The sequence below is a fragment of the Nyctereutes procyonoides genome, unplaced genomic scaffold (assembly GCF_905146905.1).
Source record: "Nyctereutes procyonoides isolate TBG_1078 unplaced genomic scaffold, NYPRO_anot_genome, whole genome shotgun sequence".
Taxonomy (NCBI): Eukaryota; Metazoa; Chordata; class Mammalia; order Carnivora; family Canidae; genus Nyctereutes; species Nyctereutes procyonoides.
This window is the reverse complement of record NW_026575051.1, coordinates 42,992,503-43,017,403: the sequence shown is the minus strand read 5'-3', so window position 1 is coordinate 43,017,403 and position 24,901 is coordinate 42,992,503. Positions and strand designations below refer to the sequence as shown.

The 24,901-nt window shown below is 35.8% G+C and overlaps 1 pseudogene; it reads left to right on the top strand.

The window, feature by feature from the left end:
• Positions 1-2,139: 2,139 nt before the first annotated feature.
• Positions 2,140-2,793, top strand: LOC129512400 (proto-oncogene serine/threonine-protein kinase mos-like; annotated as a pseudogene).
• The last annotated feature ends 22,108 nt before the right edge of the window (positions 2,794-24,901 follow it).

Below are 24,901 nucleotides of genomic sequence, written 5' to 3'. Positions count from 1 at the left end.
AAAACCTCCAACAAACAAAAACCTAGGACTAGACTCTTTCACTGGTGAATTTTACTAAACATTCAAAGAAGATTTAATACTTATCCTTAAACTCTTCCAAAATATTGAAGAGAAGGGAATACTTCCAAACCCATTTTACAAGCTCAGCATTATTCTGATACCAAAATCAGACAAGGATGAAAGAAAAAAAGAAAAGAAAAAAGAAAAGAAAAGAAAAGGAAAAAAGAAAGAAAGAAAGAAAGAAAGAAAGAAAGAAAGAGAGAGAGAGAGAGAGAGAGAGATGGGAGTGAGGAATGAAGGAGGGAGGGAAGAAAGAAGGAAGAAAGAGAAAAAATTATAGACTACTATCCTTGATGAACATAGATGAAAAATCTACAACAAAATATTAGCAACCACATTTAACAATGCATTAAAAGAAGCATATTCCATAATCAAGTGATGTTTTGGGATTTATTTGTCTCACCAGAGAGTCTGCCCTACTGAGAACAATGATGAACATTTTTGCAGAGCAGCATTGCTGATTAAAGAACACCTCACAGGTGTTAACTATCAAGACATATTCACCAAAGTAATCGCACCATCACACTAGCTGAGTTTGGGGAAGAAACAAACCCTCATGGTTCTGGATAAATGAAAATTTAATTTAAAAAGTAATTTTAGTGGGCAGCCCAGGTAGCTCAGGGGTTTAGCGCTGCTTCAGCCCAGGGTGTGGTCCTGGAGACCTGGGATCGAGTCCCACATCAGGTTCCCTGCATGGAATGGAGCCTTCTTCTCCCTCTGCCTGTGTCTGTGCTTCTCTCTCTCTCTCTCTCTCTCTCTCTCATGAATAAATAAATTAAATCTTAAAAAAAAGTAATTTTAGTTTGCTAAATTGTTGCAGCTCTATGTGAGACACCCCAACTCTGAGCTTCTTATCTCCAGAAGCCTGTACCTTTGTTCCTCCTCAGTTACCCTGTTCCTGGGGTCACATTGTGAACCACAATCACCCAAAACAGCTTAGAGAACCCACTGATTACAGCCCTCCTCATTCCAGAAGTAGCACCTGGTATGCATGTGATCTTTAAGCTCTCTGAAGTCTCTGATGCTCTGACACCTCTACTTCCTTGCAGGTCATCGTCCACTCCCCCCCGCCCCAGGCTCCCCCACCTCTCTGTCTGAATTCCTTCTGATCTAGCCCAGATGTTATGGCACATCATTTCAACAAATTTCTTGTCAGAATCACTTCCCTCTGTGCCAGCCCTTGCTAACTGAAGACCCTTCTCAAACTTATCATTTGCCCTCTCTGCTTCTGTGCCCAGACTCCTGAAGACTAACACTGAACATCATGTGAAATATATGCTGCCTCTCACCTCAGCTGACCTCCCCAGGCCATTCTGATTAGCCCTCTTTCCCATTCCATTCAGTGGCTGTCCCTATTGCCCATCACTCTCTGCAGGCATCATATCCTATCTCCAACCTCTTCACCAGGAGGTATTACCTCACAGTTTGTGGAGAAAAAAGGTATCTATCGAGAATGGTCTTTCTCACCCTCCTTTGCCCACAGAAATACACTTATTGAGAACTGTGTCATCTTTGTCTCTTGTCTTAAAGAAAGAAAACATCTACCTAAGTCCCTCCATCTGTTCCTTAGATCTTAACTATTCTCGGTTACTCAAGGTCATGATACTCTCGATGACCTCTTCTCTTTCCTGCATCATCAACTTCCTCACAACTGGGTCCTTACTTCAGCATCCTATAAATAGGTTCTCCCTTCTCCCATTTAATCAAGAGTCTACCTTTGACCTATCCTTACTCTTTCCCTTTCCAAGTACCTTTCCCATAACAGTTGTTTGTACTTCCTGTCTCCCCATCCCCTTTTGCATCCCTCAACCTTTTGCAGCTTGCTGCTACTTCAACCACACTATTGAAATCACTTTTGCTAAAACCATTTCCATGACTTCTAGGTTTCTAAATTTAAAAACTAGGCTTTTCTTCTCTTACTTAATCTCCCTGCAGTATTTGATGCTCTTGATCAATCTCACCTCTCCAACTGCTTTCTCCTGGTTCTAGAATAACATTCTCCCTATTCCCCTTCTAATTCCTCTAACCAGTATTTCTCAGTCTGCTTCCTGGGCTCTTCTTTCTCTACATATCCAAAAAATGTTTAAAAACAAATTGGCTGGCATCCCAGTGAATTTCTGGGCTGAGCTCAACATAGCAAGGCTCCATCATGACACTACTGTGTAAGGTGTAGCTGCCAGCCCAGGTCTGTGGGCTTTAATAGCCTATATACCATAATCATGGAGTTTGATGACAATGTCAATTTACAGAAAGTCATATATGGTGCTATCAGTTGCTCTGAGGAGGAGGAAAGGGGTCCTCACTGCTGCCAGTGAATAATTACATTTGGGAAAGTGTACACTTTCACACATCTCAGGAAATAAGCATTCCCTAGATGTGTGAATGGCCTGCTTTTTCTTCAGTCATAAAGCATTGTGCATTTGGGTCTTAGGCTGATAAACATTTTGATCAGTGAACAAGATACATGCAAAATTGGTGACTGGTTGCTCTGAGAAGCTGCAAGATCTATGCTTCCACAGACTCTTCCTTACTGCCCAGATGGCACACACACCCACCAAGCCCTAGAACTCATGAAAGGAGAGACCATATGACCAAAACTGACATCTGTTCCTTTGTCATCACTCTCTGGCAAGTGACTAGCAAGGAAATGCCTTCTCGGGAAAGCTCTACACTGTAGCGGCCCATAACCTTCATCTGTCTCTCTCAGCAGCTGCCTTCACTATCTCTGGGTAAAAGGCTTGAGAAGATCACCTAATGCTGCTGGATGGCCAGTGCTTTGCTGTGGTCAAGTGCAGAACTTGTGGTTGATCTTAACTCTTTAAAAGCTAAATCTGGGAGTCCCTGACTGGCTCAGTCAGTCAGTAGAGCATGCAACTCTTGATCTCAGGGTCATTAGCTCAAGCCCCACATTGGGTGTGAAGCGTACTTAAAAAATTTGTTTTTAAATTAAAAGCTGAATTTGGCTGGCTCTAAACCTATATCAAGACAAGCTTTTGTCTTTGTTTCTATTCATTTTTAAAGAAATGAAGGTGTAGGAAAAAACCACTGATAGGAGAGAATTTTAGAAAATAAAGGTACTAGAAACTTGGAGAAATTTTTCCAAATTCTTGGGAATTTTATTATTTGTGATTCTATTTCCTCAAGGGAAAATTATTTTTAAGTGACCTTTGAATAACCATTAATTGAATTGGTGAACTAAGACCAATTCTAAGATCATATATACATAAATTTTACATAATTTATATTATATGATATATAAAGTGCATAAAGGCTTTGATTTCATCAGATAATGAGGGTGGAAGACAGACAGCATAGGTTCACAACTTGGCTTTGAAATTTGCCTGCTGTATGAGCTTGAACAATTCATTTAATTTCTCTCTCCTGTTTACTCATCTATAAATGGAGATAACTTCTATGGAGTCACGCTGTCAATACATGTAAAATGCTCAGCACTGTGCCTGGAGCATTTGTGGTCCAGTAAATGAGAGGTGTGCTGTTATTGTTATAGCTATTGTTAGTATACTGACCTCTCCTGAAGCAAAAAGAAGTCAAAATCTTAAAATAATCCAAAAGAAAAATTAATGCATCACCTTGAACCTAAAGTAAAAATGGTCTTAAAGACTGTTTTCAAAAATCTTTGAACCAGAAACTTCTATTCATCTCGTATATTTGTTTATATAACACACACCCCTTAGAGTAGCCTGAACAATTTGAAAACTCTATTATTCAATAAGCAAAAAAATGCAAAAATCCAAAATCTATCCATATTAAATAAATGCATTCAATGCCCTCTCAAAAATCTGTTTTCTCACAAAAAGCAGTAAAACCATATCTCAAATGTATTATTCTCATTAATCTCTCCTGATTTCTTTATTTTTAAATTTTTGGGATAAAGACAAAGGCCTTAGTCTCTCTAGTCTAATTCCAGAACTATAACAGTAACAAATATACTGATTGTGGACCTACTGGGTGCCTGGCATTGTTTAGGGCACTTGGGATGATCTCTGCTTTCCTGAAGCTTAAAGTCAAATGTGGCTCTTAAAAATGAGACCTGATGCTATTTTGTCAATTGTCAGTATTGTCTATGTTCATCTCTTAACATTGTATATTAACTAAAGTTGGCATTTTAAAGTTTATAGTAACATAAATATTAAATGCTGGAATCAAGAATAAAAACTCATCTGCATATGTTTTCATTCATTTTTTAAAAACTTATTAAATGTCTATTTTGTTCTAGAAAATGTGAAATTTTAGTCCAGATAGTAATTACCTTTTTCAGAGTTGTTTCTTTTATGTAAAATTAGAAAGCAGACTACTGCTATCATTATAGATCTTATTGAGCAGTTTCGATAAGTGGCTCTTTTGGTTTTGCTGGAATCTAAACACATTACTGTCAAATTTTGGGTCAGTGGAACATAAAAAAGTCTTTAACAATTTATACTACAGATTAATCAAGGTAACACAGTTCCACATAGTTTTGTTCAGGAAGAAATCATATTTCACAATATGTATAACTATGTTTCTTTATTTAAGTGGAATAAACTAAATGTTGACAGATTTATCTCTAAGAAACCAATTACAAATACAATTAATAAAAGTCCCCTACTTCCAACATGTCTTCCATATTATTACATGTAACACCTGATAGACAAATATGTCATTAATAATTCCTACTATGTTATGTCACAATCATCCAGGTGGGTACTCACTTGATTAAATTAACAGATATGTAATCCTCATAATTGTCTGATAGGACAAGCTACATCTTCTTTTTTTCTATCCAATAGCAAAAAGGAGGTATTTTAAACATGGTGTATAATATAATAATAACTAATATTTATTGATTGTTTACTTAACAAAGTATTTTACTTGTATCCATTCACTTAATCTTAATTCTCACTGATGGATACTATTATCCTCATTGTAACTGAAATACAGAGGATTAAGTAATGCACCCACAGTGACACAGACACAATAGGAAGAGACGGAGTGGGGACCTGACTCTGCGTAGTCTGGCTCGAGGTCCTGTTCTTGGCCCACACACCATATTCTCATACAGCCGTCTCCTTCCCAGAACAATTTACTGCTCCTTCTATTTGCTAAAACATAAAAGTTTTTCTTTTTAATCCTAAGAAAAATGTTCAAAAGTATGACCTGTTTCTGTGTCTCCTATCAAGTAATAATGGTTCTGGTGTTCTGGACATTGATTTAGGTGCTTCTTTTTATCTCTAGGTTCTTTGAAAGCACCTATCATTATAATGCCTATGCACTCAGACAAATATATGAGACATGCTTTAAAGAAGAGAGATAAATTTCCCTCTGGTCTCTATTACACTTTAACAGTGTGAAGAATAATGCAGTGGACAGATAATGGAGTAAGGCAAGGAATTGTGGGAAGAAGCCACTTTAATGTTTTTTGGCTTAATCACCAGATAAAAACTCAGGCCTTGGCTATCCTGGCATAGATTTCTGAATCTTGAACCAAAAAGGCAAGGAAGTAATGGTAACATGGCGGTGTAATAGTATAAACCCTGCCATATACATCTAATCCATGAGATTTATAGTGGAAGACTAGGCTAATGTTAAAGTGTTTTAATCAGGTTTTCTTGTACTTCCAATAATAACTGTCTTTGCATAAGATACACAGTGAGTCTGCCTTATAATGAATTCCACAGTATAGAACAATCAGAGCACTGCTAGAGAAAGAACCTAAGTTGTTTACATATCAGATACGACTGCATAAATTATCAGGGAAACAAAAATGCCATGTTATAAAGATACTAGAAACACATCAGGATAAAATCTAACTCTAAGGTTCTCATGTTTGCACATTCTTTGGGGCATGAGTGCCTTCTTTTCCTAGTTTATTTGCTTGCAAATGATTTAATTAGTTTAACAATTTTAGTTTTCCTGAGTTCTGTTTTCTCTAAGTTAGGAGTGAAATGGAAGCGTATTGAGCTCCATGTTCAGGCTCTGCCCCTTTGGAAGATCTCTGGAATAGTAATGACCATTTGTCACTCTCACTTATCATAGTTTGTCAGGCTTCAAGTCAACAGCAGAGGGATGAGAACTTGTCTCACAAGGCCCTGTCTCACAAACTCCTGAAATTGTTCATGCTAGTAGCAATGTGCCAAGGAGCAGCTGGTACCCTGGGGAAAGGCAGGGAGCTTCCCATTTAGAAACTGCTCTGTGGATCACCCCCAAATGCCCTGAAGGACGCAGACAGAAAACAAGGAAATTGTTTAAATTTGGTGTTGGGGGATCCCTGGGTGGCGCAGCGGATTGGCGCCTGCCTTTGGCCCAGGGCGCGATCCTGGAGACCCGGGGTCGAGTCCCACGTCGGGTTCCCGGTGCATGGAGCCTGCTTCTCCCTCTGCCTGTTCTCTGCCTCTCTCCCTCTCTCTGTGACTATCATAAATAAATAAAAATTTAAAAAAAAATAAATAAATTTGGTGTTGGTTCCAAATATCACTTTTGGTGATACTATTTTGAAAGAAGAAAATTAATTATGATTTAAGTTCAAGTAACTTAGAAGACTAATTACAAAAGTGCAATAGTTTACAATACCAAAACACCTTGAACACTCAGAATTTTGTTTAAGATTTTATTTATTTATTCATGAGAGACATACAGAGAAAGGCAGAGACACAGTCAGAAGGAGAATCAGGCTCCCCACTAGGAGCATAATGTGGGACTCGATTCTGCAACCCCAGGATCACGCCCTGAGCTGAAGGCAGACACTAAACCACTGAGCCACCCAGGTGTCTCTAATGATCAGAATTTTAAGTACTTTTCCTTCTTAAAATGAAGGAAATAGTCCCTATTGCCCAAAAAGATTTGTAGCTTAGTGGTCCTGGACCTCTTGATCTTCTTTACGCTAATTGAAATGCACAGTATCTGATGCTTTTTTAAAATATAAAGCATAACAACATTTATTTGTGAATATGATAATATTTACACAGAAATTTCTCACCTTATATTGCCCCAAAACATATATAAGAAAAAGCTTATTTGAATTAATAGTGTGCTTATGAAGAGACTTCCTAAAAGGTGGATCTTTCACTTCTAAATCAATTTTCACCATTCTTACAAGGTAACTGGATTATAATTTGATTATTTTATTGTTGTTTAAACTTTTCTTTCAGCATTTGTGTACAGACTTTTTGAATAATATTACGTGATAATATTACATTATATGAATCTTCAAAGTGACTACAATCAGTAGTGATGGAGGTTAGTTTTATGCTGATTTCTTTTTGTTGATGTTTGACTAAAAGCAACATACAATAAAAGTAAGTAACATATTGATCCCGAATAATGACTCACCTTAGACACTGTTTTGTTGGATTTCTGTGTCTCCTCTCTAGTTTCTATATTGAGCTGTCAGCCCTCACAGTACTGATTTCACAAAAAGTCAACTATTTACAACTACTGTACTGTTACACTCTACCCATCATTACATCATACTTAAAACTACTGTACTATGATATGTTTCTCTCTGTCTTCCTTAGTCTTATTTTTACCTAAGCTTTTTAGTTAATTAAAAATTTAAAACCACGTGACTTGATTTCTGAAATCAAATCAGTGCAGTCATAATTACCCAGTTTATATATTGTTATTTTTGAAATCTGTAGCCACATTCATCACTAAAAATAGTATTTTATTTTTTTAACGATGTATTTATTTATTTTAGAGAGAGAGAGAGATGGAGGAGGGATAGGGGGAGAGGGAGAGGGAAGGGGAGAGGGAAAAGGAGAGAATCTCAAGCTGACTCCCTGCCAAGCATGGAGCTCAATGCCAGGCTTGATCTTAAGACTCTGAGATCATGACCTGAGCTGAAATCAAGAGTAGGATGGTCAACTGACTGAGCCACCCAGGCATCCCTAAAAAAATAGTATGTTAAAAGGTACACAGCTCATTGCTGTGTCTCAGTGTCTTATCTGATAGCTTTTGATGTTCTTCTATAGTTTATGTGAAAACCTAGAGCAAGAGATACTGGTATAAATAAAATTGAGAATCCTGAGTCAGAGAACCTGGGATCTAATCCTGAGTTTATCACCTAATAGCATTGTGACATTTAGAGAAATCTGTTTTTGTATCTATAAAACTGGAATAAACATCCTGTCTCCTCAAATAGGTGGTCAATGCATGTTCTTTTACCTTTCCTCATATGAGTCACAGGTTCTCCATTTGTAAATCAGCAAGAATAACACCTTGATAGTCCAGTGGTATACTAAAGCTGGTTTATATAGCTTGTGAGAGCTGTTTGCTAAATTCTTAGGAATTTTGCAAGCCAGTTTTTAAACACAGCCAATAATAAAATTATATAAATTTACAATTAAGTAAACTATATTAAAACACAAAGGTAGTATATATTCAAAGTGTTATCACTTTGTATTTTGCTATTATCTATGTTCTTGAAGTTATTTAGGTGTACTGTAGCTATGTGGTGAAAATATTATATAAAGGACACCACATTCAGTGAAGTTATGCTGGAAGCTTGAAAACTAGCCATGGTGGGAGTATTTACAGTGCAGAAATTGTTAAGCTCTTTAAATCTGAGATTCTTTTTTCCCTAAGAGAGCTGATTGTTAAATTTTTCAGTACTATAGATACCTACTGATTTTTAAAAGGAAAAGCCTTCCATGCATATAGATAATTGTAGGGATTCCTTCTAAGTTTAAAGTTCTAATATTCCTATATAATGTTGAAAACATTGTAGACAAACATGCTGCTGGTGATCATGGAAACATCAACAGTTAATAGTAGATTGTCTATAAAGCTTGGAAGGAAGTAGCTCTGAAGATTGGGTATGAAGATGATTGGATCCTTGGATTCAAAGAGATATAAATATATGGGATGCCTGGGTGGCTCAGTGGTTTAGCACCTCCAGGGTATGATCCTGGAGTCCTGGGATTGAGTCCCGCATTGGGCTCCCTGCATGGAGCCTGCTTCTCCCTCTGCCTGTGTCTCTGCCTCTGTGTGTGTGTGTCTCTCATGAATAAATAAATAAAATCTTAAAAAAAAATAAACATATGACCGTTTTTTTTTCATATGACCATTTTTTGGTCATGCCCCATGCCCCATGTTTTGTAGGCAGATATTTTAGGAAGTAAACCCTGAAAATAGCCCTAATATCATTTAGTCTTTGCCCCTGAAAATGTATCTTAATTATTTGAAACTATGATATCCACCAAAAAAGGATAGGAGTAGGTTTTACTCAAAACTTTCTAGAAAAAAAAAACTGAAAATTTTAAATCATGCTAGTGGTGAGATATATGTATATATTTATATTTATATTTTTAAATTATTATTTAGAGTATTTTTTTCTTGTTGCTGTTAAAAAAAGTTCTAAAATCCTATAAAATTCTACCTTGAAACTCTACTTTGAAAGAGCTATTTGCACCTAAACTTTTTTTTTAATTTTGTTTATTAATGAGAGAGAGAGAGAGAGAGAGAGAGAGAGAGAGAGGCAGAGACACAGGCAAAGGGAGAAGCAGGATCCATGCAGGGAGCACGACGTAGGACTCGATTCTGGGACTCCAAGATCATGCCCTGGGCCAAAGGCAGGCGCTAAACCACTGGGCCACCCAGGGATCCCCTGCACCTAAACTTTTTTAAAATTCAGGTAACAAGTTGAGTATGCCAACAAAATAATCTTAGTGTGCCAACTTTGAAAGAATAAAAAATGATAAATTGTAATGTTTGGGAAATACTATAAATTAGCCATTTTGAAAATAAAATCTGTAAAATATAAAGAATTAAGAACAAAATACTTGAATAATATTTCCAGCCATGATTTCGTTTTCTCTACACTAAAATTCATTTTACTTATCCAAGAGACCAGCTTCTATTGCAAATTAGTTTATTATAAAGAAAATTATTCTAATCTAATTATGTAATTTTGTTCTGATTATATAAAATGCTTTATTGATAACATTTTATACCAAAATTTATATTTTGCTTTTAAAATCATTAAATTGTTTTCCTATCCACATATTTCTCAGGCTAGTGCATAGTGGTTTTTTTTGTTGTTGAAGTATAGTTGACAGATAGTATTATATTAGTTTCAGGTGCACAGCCTAGTGATTCAATATATATTCAATATATATATTACATATAATATATAAGAAACACCTAAATAAATCTAGCTACCACTTGTCACCATACAAAGTTGTTACATATGCTATACATTCTTTCCCCATGTCTTATTTTTTTAATAACTAGAAGTTTCTATCTTTTAATTTCCTTCACCTATTTCACCCATTTCCTCACCTTCACCTTCCCTGGTAACCATCAGATTGTTCCCTGAATCTATGAGCTCTGCATATATGAGTCTGTTTCTGTCTTGTTGTGTTTTGTTTTTTAGATTCCACATATAAGTGAAATCATACTGTATTTATCTTTCTCTGTCTGACTTATTTAATTTAGCATAGTATCCTCTAGACCTATCCATGTTGTCTCAAATAGCAAGCCTTTATTCTTTTTATAGCTGAGTAATATTCCATTTTATACAATTATCTTTTTTATCCATTCATCTATTGAAAACATAGGCATTAAGTTCTTGGACATCAGTCTGAGCAATAGTTTTGGGATATCTTTCCTCTGACAAGGACAACAATAGCAAAAGTAAACAAATGGGACTACATCAAACCAGAAAGCTTATGCACAGTGAAAGAAATCACTAGTAAAATGAAAAGTCAACTTAGTGAATGAGAAGATATTTTGCAAATGATATAACTGATAATGGGCTAATATCAAAAATATATTTTTAAAAACCCACACAACTCAGCGTAAAAAACAAACAAACAAATCAATTAAAAAATGAGCAGAAGATCTGACATTTCTCCAAAGAGGACATACAGATGACCAAACAAACATATGAAAAGATGCTCAACATCACTAATCATCAGGGAAATGCAAACCAAAACCACAAGATATGTCACACTTGTCATAATGACTATTATCAAAAAAACAAGAAATAGCAAGTGTGGTCAAGGATGAGGAGAACAGGGAATCCTTGGTGGGAAAGCAAAATGGTGCAGTGACTATGGGAAACAGTAGGGAGGTTCCTTAAAAATTAAAAATAGAGGGATCCCTGGGTGGCGGAGCGGTTTGGCGCCTGCCTTTGGCCCAGGGCGTGATCCTGGAGACCCAGGATCGACTCCCACGTCGGGCTCCCGGTGCATGGAGCCTGCTTCTCCCTCTGCCTGTGTTTCTGCCTCTCTCTCTCTCTCTCTCTCTCTGTGTGTGTGTGTGTGTGTGTGTGACTGTTATAAATAAAAAAAAAATTAAAAATAGAACTACCATATAATCCAGCAATTCCAGTTTGATGAATTTTCTGTAAAGAAAATGAAAACACTGATTTGAAAAGATTTATACACTCCTGTGCTCATTGCAGCATTATTCATAATAAGCAAGATATGGAAGCAACATAGTGTTCTTTTTAACATTGTAATTATGAGATTGTGGTTTTTATTGCTTACTGATCATGAATAATTCTTCTGATTCGTTTCCTGCACTCATAAAAACTAGGAAAACAACCGAAAAAGCAGTCCTAAAAATATTTTTATCAAGCAAAAGTTGATTTCTACAAATGTTCCTATTGAAGATGATATAGAACTTCTCACATTCAAGTGTATTTCGTAAGGTAAACTACTATGCCAATATCATACAAGAGTTCAAAATGCCATCACGAGAGCAATCCTCATTAAGATCATTTTAAGCTTTCGCTAAAACTTAGAACTTGAAACTAAATGAATATCAACAATACTACACTGAAATTGGTTGTATTACATACGTGACTGAGTAAAGAATCTATCCAAATTGTAAGGCCCTATGAAGGTAAATTAAGGAAAATTTAGGCAAACCTCAACTCTTACATGAAATGAAGAACATTTGGAAAATAGTACAAGATACTTAGAATGCCTCAACTCTGCCCCATTTGTCACTGACTGCAAAGAATGAGAATGTTTACCCATTAGAAAACAAGACAAACAATTCTACATTTTCTTTCCTCCTCTGCAACACGTGCATACATCATATTCCAATGAGGATAGGAGTTGATGGAGAGATGCCCTACCCTTTGTCCTTGGAAGACAATTCTGTGGTGCATTTTACATGTTTTTCCAAAGGTCTTCGATAAAATACAACTCCAGTTGTCCACAGTTGTAATGAGCTCACAAACAACCTTTATGACTTTCTCTTCTTTCTGTGCCTCACATTCTTTCACTCTAGCTTCCTGGATCATGCTGCAAATTAACCAACTGTACCTGAGTCCTTAGGACGGGCTCTATTTTCAGAGAAACACAACCTAAGGCAAATTCCCTACTTCCCTTTCTTTGACTTCTTTATATTTTTATTCACTCTTTGAGACTTAGGTCAAATATTACCCCACAAAAAAGCCTTACCTGATTGCTCCACTCTGATTTAAATATCTCTTTTATTATAATATAATTTCTGATTAACTGGAGTCTTTCTCCCACTATCAGATCGCAGCCCCCCCACCCCACCCCAGGTGTAAATGAGGACACTTCCCCTTTTTTTTTTTCAAGATTTTATTTATTTATTCATGAAAGACACAGAGAAAGAGGCAGAGACACAGGCAGAGGCAGAGGGAGAAGCAGGCTCCATGCAGGGAGCCTGATGTGGACTTGATCCAGGGTCTCCAGGATCATGCTCTGGGCCAAAGGCAAACACTCAACTGGTGAGCCACCCAGGTGTCCCTCAGGACACTTTTCTATTGCCTTTCCACCCCAGTGCCTGGTACATGGTAAGCTCTCAATGTATATGTGTAAAATGGGTGACTGAAATGAATTTTAAAAAGGAGATAAAATAAGAAGAAATAAAGATAGACTTCACTTGCTAACATAAAATAGATTAAGATTTTGTGCCTGATCATCCCAAATTGAAGCTTCCTATAACCACACTATATCTCCTACTTTTGGCTTATAAACTCATCCTATAAAAATAGCCCTGAAAAAAGCTTCCGTATCTTAATTCCTGAATGAAAGGTAAAGGTCTTCGTAAAAGAACTTGTCTAAGATTTTTTTCAGCAGCATTAGGAAAATAGACTTACCTTCTTAGACATTTCTCTGATAAGAAATTATTTGGTACTTTCCCTTGATAGATAATTCTCAAGAACAAAGAAAAGTCACAAGGTTACACTTGACAAATTATTCATACCTACAAGAGTGGTAGCAAACCCTAGAATGGTAGAGTAAACCCTAGGCCAACAGTAAATGAATGTTGTGCTGTGCCAGATGGGATATATACAGACAAACCAGGGTTTTTCAGCAAGTGATAAAGAGGAAGGGGGTCACCAATGGGATGCGGAGCTGTGGCTGCCATGGTTAATACCTGATGGTGTTGTGAGACAAATGGAAATCACTAGTTAAATGGAACTTTAATAACACTAGAAAAGCTTTATCCCTTTACTTTAGGGCAAAGGAAGAGAAGGAGTGAATCCAGTCTTGCCTGAAATAATCAAGTTAACTAAGTATGCAAGTATGACAGCTGACTTTTCGTCTGCTATGGAAACTCTTAAATTAGGAAAAAAAGGGCATGCAGTATAAATTCAAACCTTCTACATCAATGTATTATAAACTATAGTTTGTGATCAATTAATGAGACATGAAATCAGTTTATGAATTTGCCTAATATCTTTTTAAAAAAATAAGATAAAATGGAATAGATTCAAGTAGAAAACATCAGGGGAGTTACAAACATGATGGGTTTTCACAATTGAGTTTTCTCCCATCTTCCTTTAAAGAATACAGATTTTGACAATCACCCACAGACAAGGTACCTTATATTAACATTGTGGAAGTCCAGAAGACACTGTTGAAGAAAAAAAATCCAATATTGGATGTACAGAAGAGGATAAGAGGAACAGCTTCACTTTACTGCTAACATTCTGCAAATCTCACCCCCACACACCCTACTCCTTAGAAGCTACCTGTACATGCTAAAAAGGTGGCAAGTGTGAACCTCTGCAGATGGCAAACTTTGCAGGTGAGCACATGCAGAAAACTAGCCTGATACTGTAGGACTAGGAGAAAATACAACTTGACAATTCAGCACCACCCTAGGGAAAGCAATGGGAGTTTGTTAACAACCAATCTGGCTTTGCAAGATCAAGAGAAGGCATACAATTTTAAGGATTTAAGAAGGAAAAAGAAGTATAGAGCAGGCATATCCATAGAAAATGTCTAAGAAAGTCTCAGAATCTCTAGAAGAATGACAGAAAGTATTTCTCTTCTGAAGCCAGTCAGCAACACTGGAGACATGACTGCATCTTCAAATGTGAAGGCAGCAATTCAAGAATTCAAGGAACATGAAAATTAAGGAAGCATGATACCATCAAAGGAACACAATAATTTTCCAGAAGCTGAACCCAAAGAAATGAAGATCTGCATTTCACCCCACAGAGAATTCAAAATAGTTGTTTTGAGGAAATTCAGCACTAAAAGAAAACATAGACAGATAATTCAATGGAATCAGAAAAACAATACATGATTAAAGTGAGAAGTTTAACAGAGACATAGAAATCATAAAAAAAAAGAACTAAGGAGAAATTTTGAAGCTGAAGAATACAATGAATGAAGCAAAAAAAATGCATCAATAGCAGATTTAATAAAGCAGAAGAAAAATATGTGGACTTAAACAGCACATTTGAAGCTATCTGGTAGGAGAACAAATGAAAAGGAAAAAAAGAGTGAAGAAAGCCCCTGTAAATTATGGAACACAATCAAAAACAAAATGAAACAAAAAACAAAATAATTGTAAATGTCCCAGAAGAAAAGTGGCAGCAAGGGGACAGAAAGCTTGTTGGAAGAAATAATGGCTGAGACCTTTTTCCAAATCTGAGAAGAGATTTGGACATTCAAGTTCATGAAAATCATAGGCCTTGAACAGATTCAATCCAAAGAGAGCTTCTCCAAGACACATTGTGACCAAACTGTCTTAAGTCAAAGAAAATGAGAGAATTTTAAAAGCAGGAAGAAAACAATATTACATACAAAAGAACTCCCATTGGGCAGAGTGGATTTCTCAGCAAAAACTCTGCAGGCCAGTAGAGTGGGTTAATATATTCAAAGTTTTGAAAGAAAAAAAAAATGCCAACGAAGAATGCTTTACTTGGCAAAACTGTCCTTTATATATGGAGAGATAAAGACTTTCCCAGGCAAACTAAGCTGAGAGAGTTCACTACCACTAGACCTGCCTGACAAAATTCTAAAAGGAATTCTTTAAGCCGAAATGAAAGGATGCTAATAGTAACATTGGAAATATATTAAAACAAGACACACTGATAAAGGTAAGTGTATAGTCAAATTCAGAATATCCTAATACTGTAATGTGTTGTATAAACCACTTACCTCTAGTATGAAACTTAAAAACAAAAGTGTTAAAAATAACTACAGTTATAATAAACTTTAATGGACACACAATATAAAGAGATGTAAATCATGACATGCAAAATATTAAAGTGAGAAAGGAGTAAAAGTGTAGAGTTTTTGTATGCAATCAAAGTTAAGTTGTTATCAATTTAAGAGAGACTCACAACTATAACAGTTTTATGTACATTTCATGGTAACCACAAAGCAAACATTAGACATACAAAAGATAAAGAGAAGGTAATTAAAGTATACCCCTAAGGAAAATCATCAGTTCATGAAAGAAGACATAGAGAGGAAGAGAAAAACTACGAAACAGCTGGAAAACCATTAGATAGCATTAGTAAGTCCTTACCTATCAATAATAGTTTAAATGTAAATGGATTAAATTATCTAATCAAAAGATATAGAGTGACTGAATGGATAAAAGAAACATGAGGCCCAACTATCTGCTGCCTACAAGAGACTCACTTCGGCTTTAAAGATACACACACACTCAAAGTGAAGGGATGGAAAAAGGTATCCCATGCAAGTGGAAATCGAGAGACAGCAGGGATAAAAAAACTTATATACAGCAAAATAGATTTTAAGTCAAACACTGTATCCAGAGACATAGAAAGTTATTATATAATAATAAAGGAGTCAGGGCAGCCTGGGTGACTCAGCAGTTTAGTGCCGCCTAGCCCAGGGCCTGATCCTGGAGACCCGGTATCGAGTCCCATGTCAGGCTCCCTGCAATGGAGCCTGCTTCTCCCTCTGCCAATGTCTCTGCCTCTCTCTCTCTCTGTGTGTCTCTCATAAATAAATAAATAAATAAATAAATAAATAAATAAATAAATAGGAATCAATTCAGCAAGAAGATATAACAATTGTAAACATATATAGATATAGATATATACACTCAACAACAGAACATATATATATATTAAACAAATACTAAAAGTCTGAAGGGATAACTAGATAATAATACAACAATGGTAGGAGACTTCAATACACCACTTTCAATAATGCATAGATCATCCAGAAAACCAATATAGAAATACTGGACTTGTGCTACACTTTAGATAAAATGGACCTAAAAGGTCTATACAGAACATACCATCCAACAGCAGCTGACTACACATTCTTTTCAAGCACACATGGAACATTCTTCAGGATATATCATGTCGTAGGTCACAAAACAAGTCTTGACAAATTTAAGAAGTTTGAAATAATATGAGGTATCTTTGCAAAAAACGATGATATGAAATTTGAAGGTCAGTAATGGTAGGAAACCTGGAAAAATTTATGAAAATGTAGAATTGAACAACATAGTTCTGAGCAACCAATCAGAGAAGGAAGAAATCAAATAGGAAAGCAAAAAATACCTTGAAATGAAAATACAAATTCAAAACTAGAAATCTCAAAACTTATGGGATGCAGCAAAAATAGTTCTGAGGGGAATTTATAGTGATAAACACCAACATTAAGAAAATACTGTGATCTCGAATGAATAAGTAATTTTAAAGTTCAAAAAACTACAAAAAGAATAAACTAAGCCTAAAGTTAACAGAAGAAATAACAGACTAAAGCAGAAAGAAATAAAATACAGACCAGAAAAACAATTAAAAAGATAAGTGAAGCTAAGAGTTGTTTTTGAAAGCACGAAGACAATTGACAGACCTATTAGCTAGACTAACTCAAAAAAAAAAAAAAAACAACTGAAATGTGTAAAATTCTACATGAAAGAGGAGGCATTAAAATTGATACTATACAAATAGAAAGGATCATAATATACAACAACAAATTGGGTAACCTAGAAGAAAAAGTTAAACTCTAAGAAACATACAACCTATCAAGACTAAATCATGAAAAAATAGAAAATCTGAATAGATCAATAAAAGTAAGGAGATTAAATCAGTATTCAGCAATTGCCTAACAAAGACGTACTATCACTAGGGCTTGATGACTTCACTGGTGAACTCTACCAAACATTTCAAAAATTAACACCAATACTTTTCAAACTTTTCCCAAAAATTGGATAGGAGAGAAAACTTCTGAAGTCATTTTACAAGGGCAGTGTTGCTTTGATACCAAAGCAAGATACAGACACTACAAGGAAAGAAAGTGACAGGCAATATTCCTCATGAATCCCCAAGAAAATGCTATGCAATAGAACTTTACAGCACATTAAAAGGATCATACAGCATGATCAAGTGGGATTTATCCCTGGGTTGCAAGGATTTAACATACATAGGATTTATACGTTAACAGAATGAAGAATAAAGTCATATAAGCATTTCAATAAATGCAGAAAAACATCTGATAACATTCAATGACTTTTACAATGAAAACTTTCAATGAATTAATCATTGAAGGAACTACCTCAACAACATAAAGACCATATATGACAAACTCACAACTAACATCATACACAATGGTGAAAACAAGACAATATTGCCTACTCTCACCACTTTTATCCAACATATTACTGGAAGCCCTCCCCAGAGCAGTTAAGAAAGCTCATGAAATAAAAACTAAAACAACTAGCACTACATCAATCTAAAGGCTTCTGCACAGCAAAGGAAACAAAAAATGCAAAGGCAACTTGTGGAATGGAAAAAAAAATGCAAAGCATATAACTGATAGAGGTTAATATCAAAAATACATAAGGAATTCTTACAACTCAATAGCAAGAAGATAGTTTGATTAAAAATGGGCAATAGATCTGAATAGACATTATTGCAAAAAATATAAATGTCCAACAGATACATAAAATGATCCTCAACCTCACTAATTATCAAGGAAATGCAAATCAAAACCACAATGAAATATCACCTCATATCTGTTAGGATGGCTTTCATTTAAAAAAACAGGAGATAACAAATATTGGGAAAGATATGAAGAGAAAATGGAACAGAGAAAATGGAGCAGAGAAAATGGAACCCATGTTCACTGTTGGTGGGAATGTAAATTGGTGTAACCATTATGGAAAACTACATGGAGGCTCCTCAAAAAATTAAAAATAAAACTACCATATAATTTAGCAATCTCATTTCGGAATATATATCCAAAAAACAAAATCAGTGTCTCTTTTTTAAAGATTTTATTTAAATCCAACTTGCCAACATATAGTATAATACCCAGTGCTCATCTCATCATGTGCCCTACTAAATGCCCATCACCCAGTTACCCTATCCCCCCATCCACCTCCTCTTCTGTAACCCTTTGTTTGTTTCTAGAGTTAGGAGTACAAAATCAGTATCTCCAAGAGATATGTGCAGTCATGTTCATTGCAGCATCATTCACAATAGCAAAGATGTGGAAATAACCTAAATGTCCATTGATGGATGGATGGATGAAGGTGTGATATATACATACATACATATATACATACATATTATATATGTGAATATGACATAATGAATATATATTATATATGTATATAATGAAATATTTTTCTGCCACAAGAAAAAAGGAAATTCTACCATTTGCAACAATATAAATGAACCTTAAAGGACATTTTATTATGCTAACTAAAATAAGCTAGATAGAAAGACAACTACTGTATGATATCACTTACAAGTGAATTAAAAAAATGTCAAATTCATCTAAACACAGTAAAATGGTGGTTGCCAGGGATGGGGTTGGGGAAAGGAGAGCATCCTGGTCAAAGGCTACAAGTCTTTCATGATAAGATGAGTAAGTTCTGGGGCACTAATGTGGAGCATGGTGACTATTACTAATAATTCTGTATTATATACTTGAAATTTGCTAAGAGAGTAGATCTCAAGTGTAGTTGCCACAAAAAAAAGAGTAACTATGAAGTGATAGATGTGTTTATCAATCTGATTGTGGTAATTATTTCACAAAATATACATATATCAAATGATTATGTTGTACATTTTAAATATATACCATTTTATTTTTCAATTATACCTCAATAAATCTTGAAGGGGAAAGAACCATTTAAAAAAATTTCAAGCGGAATCCCTGGGTGGCACAGTGGTTTAGCGCCTGCCTTTGGCCCAGGGCGCGATCCTGGAGACCCGGGATCGAATCCCACGTCAGGCTCCCGGTGCATGGAGCCTGCTTCTCCCTCTGCCTGTGTCTCTGCCTCTCTCTCTCTCTGTGACTATCATAAATAAACTAAAAAAAAAAAAATTTCAAGCAATACTTTACCACTAGGAATGTAGATTTACTCCTATTTTTCAATCCTACTCAAACTGTTCTTACATGATATATGAAATACAGCAGCTTTTGGTTATTCTTTATAAAATTACAAACTATGAGCCCCATGATGACATTTTGCTAAATAGTCTTGTACAGAATGGCTTTTGAACATGTATTGAATAAAAGTACACAATAAGAAAATCAGAATGTTCACATTTCTGCAAACACATGTACATGAATGCTGGGTCACAATATCAAGTATGTTCTTAGGTGAGTTGTGGTTAAAAATATTTGAAAGCCTCTGCTCTGGAACAGTGCTTTCCCAAATGTGGTCCAGATCCCCCAGATCATAAAGATCCAGATAAAAACATGGTTCCTCACTTTACCTCAGAGGTTCTGATTGGATAAATCTGGAGTGGGGTCCAGAAATCTGCATTTTAGAGAAACTACAGGTGGTCCTGACCAAAGCACTAAAGTTACAGACACAAATAATAGCACCTCTAGGGTTGCAATGAATAGATGTAAAGAAGAGCTAGTCATTTTACTTTATAGCATCACAGAGGACTTCCTCATGATTAGAACTATGGTGAAGGCCTTTAATTCTTTTTTTTTTCTGGAACTATTTTTTTTTTATTGAAGTATAGTTAACATACAGTGTTATATTAGTTTTGGGTGTACAATATAATGATTCAACAATTCTATACATTACTCAGTATTCATCACAGTAAGTGTAGTACTCTTAATATCCTTTATCTATGTCACACATTCCCCCATCCACCTCCCCTCTGATAACCACCAGTTTCTCTGTATTTAAGATTCTGCTTTTTGTGTGTGTCTCTTGTGTCTGTTTGCTTTGTTTCTTAAAATCCATTGATGAGTAAAATCATATGGGTTTATGCCTTTCTCTGTCTGACTTATTTCACTTAGCATTATACTCTCTAGGTCTGCCCATGCTGTTGCAAAGGGCAGTATCCCATTCTTTTTATAGTTGTGTAATATTTCATTATATATATACCATGCTTTATTCATTCATCTATAAGTGGATACTTGGGTTGTTTCCATATCTTGGCTATTGTAAAGAATGCTGCAATGACATGGTTGCATATAGTTTTTCAAACTAGTGTTCTCATTTTCTTTGGGCAAATACCCAGTATTGGAATTACACATCATGTTTTAATACTATTTTTAATGTTTTGAGGAACTTCCATGCAGTTTTCCATAATGGTTGTACCAATTTGAATTCCCACCAATAGAGCATGAGGGTTCCGTTTTCTCCATATCCTTACCAACACTTGTTATTTCCTGTCTTTTTGATTCTCGGTACTCTGTCAGGGATGAAGTGGTATTTCATTGTGGTTTTTATTTGCATTTCCTTGATGATTAATGATGTTGAGCATCTTTTCACGTGTCTGTTGGCTATTCGTATATCTTCTTTGGAAAAATGTCTACCCAAGTCCTCTGCCCATTTTTTATCAGATAATTCAGTTTATTTTGTTTGTATTTTGTTGTTGAGTTGTATAAATTCCTTATATATTTTGGATATTAACCCCTTTTCAAATGTGTCACTTCCAAATATCTTCTTCCCTTCAGTATATTGTCTTGTTGTTTTGTTGATGGCTTCCTTCACTGTGCAAAAGCTTTATATTTATATATAAAGTATGTTCTTAATCTTCTCCTAAGATTTAGCAGAGCCCTAGTTTTCTGAACCCTGATCTAGACAATCAACAAAACAATAAATCATTAGCCCTACTGCTTGCCAATTTCCCTTGTGGCAGTACTCTCATCATTGCCTACTTCAGGTTACCAACAGGAAGTTACTGAAAGTGAATTTGGAAAGAGATGCTAGAAGCATGCCATTTAAGGCTTCCCACCACAGAGATACAATATATGTAAATGATAAAATGTAGTAAAATAATTAGGAAGTGATAAATATTGAATATAATCGCCTATTTTTAACATTTTTTTAATTTTTAAGTTTATATGATTTATTTTTTACTAGTAGCTATAATTAAAAACTAGCTCATGAAATTCCTAAAAATTTAACAGTTTTTTTCACAAGCCAGTGTGAAGCTCCAGTATCTCAGTGGTTCGATTCCAGTCTCCTGCCAGTCTTCTCAGACAACTGAGAACCAATCCAACCCCTGCTCCTTGTTCCCTTTCAAACTTTACAAAAATGTTCTCTTCCAAAAGAGGTCAGAAACCTATTTTCTGGGTGTGTATCCTCTTGCCCATAAGCTAATTTTTTTAAATGAACCTCCTCTTGCAATAATTATTTAGGCAGTCTAACTTTAAGGTAATTAAGTTTCTGACCCAAACTGTTGTGTATTAGAACTTGCAGAACTGAACAACCACTCATGTTTTTGTATTCTGAGTCACATTTGGTTTAAAAGAACGTGTGTATTCTTTAGAAGTTTCTGAAATTACAGCACTACCCAGTCTGGAAATCAATAACTTTGATTAGAAAGTGAGATAGATATAAGAAAATGGATGTGAGCAGAATTGGTGATCTGTATTTTAAATTAGCCCGAGCATACGCAGTGTAATCGTGGACAACTGATTTCACTTACTTAACTTAAGCCTCAACTTTCTCCTTTATAGAAACTGAGAGTGGTAATAATGCTTGGTACTCTTCAAGTTTGTGAGGGCTAATATTGCTAAAGTGATTTGAAAACACTGGCTATGGGGTTTTGGAAATAGAGGTCAACGTTTATCATCTTGACATGAATGTGAGATATTAAAGATTGTAATTCCATGAACCTGACATAAACACTTTAAGCTTTGATAAATGTGCCTAGATTCTTAGGGGCAAATTGAAACTACCAACTGAAATTAGCTTTTTAATTTTTATCTTCATTTTCTTCAGTGTTCTCTCTCCTTTTCTCCCTAGTCCCTAAGTGCTTGAGAGGTGATAGCTGAAATTATTCAGACATGGGTTGTTGTCTTGGATCTGGAACAGACAGTCTACGGTATCAATCCCACTATTTTCATTTTTCCTTTTCTGTCCTTCCTTTCTTACTCTATATTTTCCATTCTCTTTTTTTTCTCTATCACTCTTCCCTTTTTTTTTTTTTTTCACTTGCCAAAATACAATGTATACCCAAACATTTTAGGCTGGTGTAACCTTTGAATTAGTTTGAGGCATAAAGTTACATAACAATGTATATGGTTCTCTTTTATTTTTTAAAGATTTTATTTACTTATTTATGAGAGGCACAGAGAGAGGCAGAGACATAGGCAGAGGGAGAAGCAGGCTCCCCACAGGGAGCCCTATGCAGGACTTGATCCTGGAATCCAAGGATCAGGATCTGACCCCAAGGCAGATACTCAACTACTGAGCCACCCAGGTGTCCCTATGGTTCTTTTCTAAATAGTAGCAACTAGATTCTAACGATCATTGAATCCCTCTATTTCAGGCCATTTTATTACCTCATCCTCTTTCTGTTTCCAGGTACTACCTCTCACTCTGCTTATGGGTCCATATATCAAAAGACAGCCCTAACATTAATATAGCTCTTTAATAACAAGACAGGAGGACTGTGCATACTGGAGTTCACTCTGATAAAGCACAGCCTTAGCATGATAACTCTTGTTCTATGTATTCTGCAAAGCTCAGTTCAGTTTATTCTTTAGTCTCATGAGAATGTCAGCCTGGCCCATGGGTCCTTCCAGAGCCTGACCTATCTCCCTGGTATGAAAAGCCACTGTGATATCTGTATGCTTAATATTTACCCGATCTAATTATTCTTTACTATTATTGTACGTAAAGGTAAGTGTTCAAAATCACATCAAGTTGGAAAATATATTTCTCATTTTTAGTGGAATACTGTATTTACACTGAAAAGCTTTTGTTAATGAGTACTTTGTTGAGGAGGGTAGTTGTAAAAATGCCATCCAACCCTGGGTTTTATTTGCCCTTTGTATGCATATGGATTTGAAAGAGAAAACACTTGCTTTTGTATCTGCTAAGATTAGTTACAAGCAATTTTGGTTAGCTTTGCTGAAACTCCTCATCCTAATGATGCAAACAAAAATCACAAAGCACAGAGCTTTAGGTTTCAGAGGTGACTCACAAAGACTAGCAATCCATCTTGGAAGTCTTAGCAGGCCTATTTTTGGGCTGTTCTCCGCACATGGCAAGGCTGAAGAATCCCAGGTGTTCTTGCTGAGAGCAAAGTGAGAGCATGAAGATTGCCCTGAGAAGCAAGAACATGCTCATTACAGTAGGTTTCTGGTGGGAGGTGAACCCGACTGGCAGTTCTGCATTTCTCCTTGTGGTGACCTCTCTTCTTGTCAGAGAGGGGGTCTGATGTCCAAATGTGTCTGGGTTTAATGAGTTGCAGTTCACTGGGGACCCAGAAAGGGTAAAAGAGTACTGGCTTGGTGGACCAAGAACAGTGCATTGCTTATTTCCTGGATTCTATACCATTTAAACAATGTAAAAGGTTTTTTTGTGAGATCTTTCTATCCCTTGAAAATCTCAAGTGGCATATGTGACAGGAAACTGAGAGCTATGGCATAATCGGGCTAATCCAGTTGGTTGTATTAATGATTCCCTTATGATAAAATCACTAAACTCTTCAAAAAATGATTTTGCAAGACCAACAGACATTCATCTCTCTATCACAAATGAAGATGGAATAAAACTAGAGAAACTCTTCTCACGGGTCTTACAGATATAGGATGGCTAATCAGGTGAACAGTCTTTGAATATTAATAATCTAGGGAATTTGGTCACTATATTGGATCATTTTATTCTGACAGATACTTATTGATAGCAAGAATACCTGATCTTGCAGGGCATATTTCAATGAAATGGCAAATAAGTGTGTATGTCTGTGAAATCAAAAGTGAGAAACTGTATATAACAAAATGTGAATAGCAAAGTGGCAATTTACATATGGTCAGAGAATAATTTTATCTGAAATATAAAGGGTATAATGTCTGTATAAGAAAATGCATGCGGGATCCCTGGTGGCCCCGTGGTTTAGCACCTGCCTTCAGCCCAGGGCGTGATCCTGGAGTCCCAGGATCGAGTTCCGGGATCGAGTCCCACATCGGGCTCCTTGCATGGAGCCTGCTTTTCCCTCTGCCTGTGTCTCTGCCACTCTTTCTCTCTGTGTGTCTCTCATGAATAAATAAATAAAATCTTAAAAAGAAAAAAGAAAATGCATGGCAACTATAGCAGTGTCAAAGCCCTCGAGAAATACCAAATGTATATCAGAAGCTAAGCATTAACTTGGCATTAAGTGTTAAAAAAAAAGATTTTTTTCCTCTGCAATCGTACTTTGAAAGAC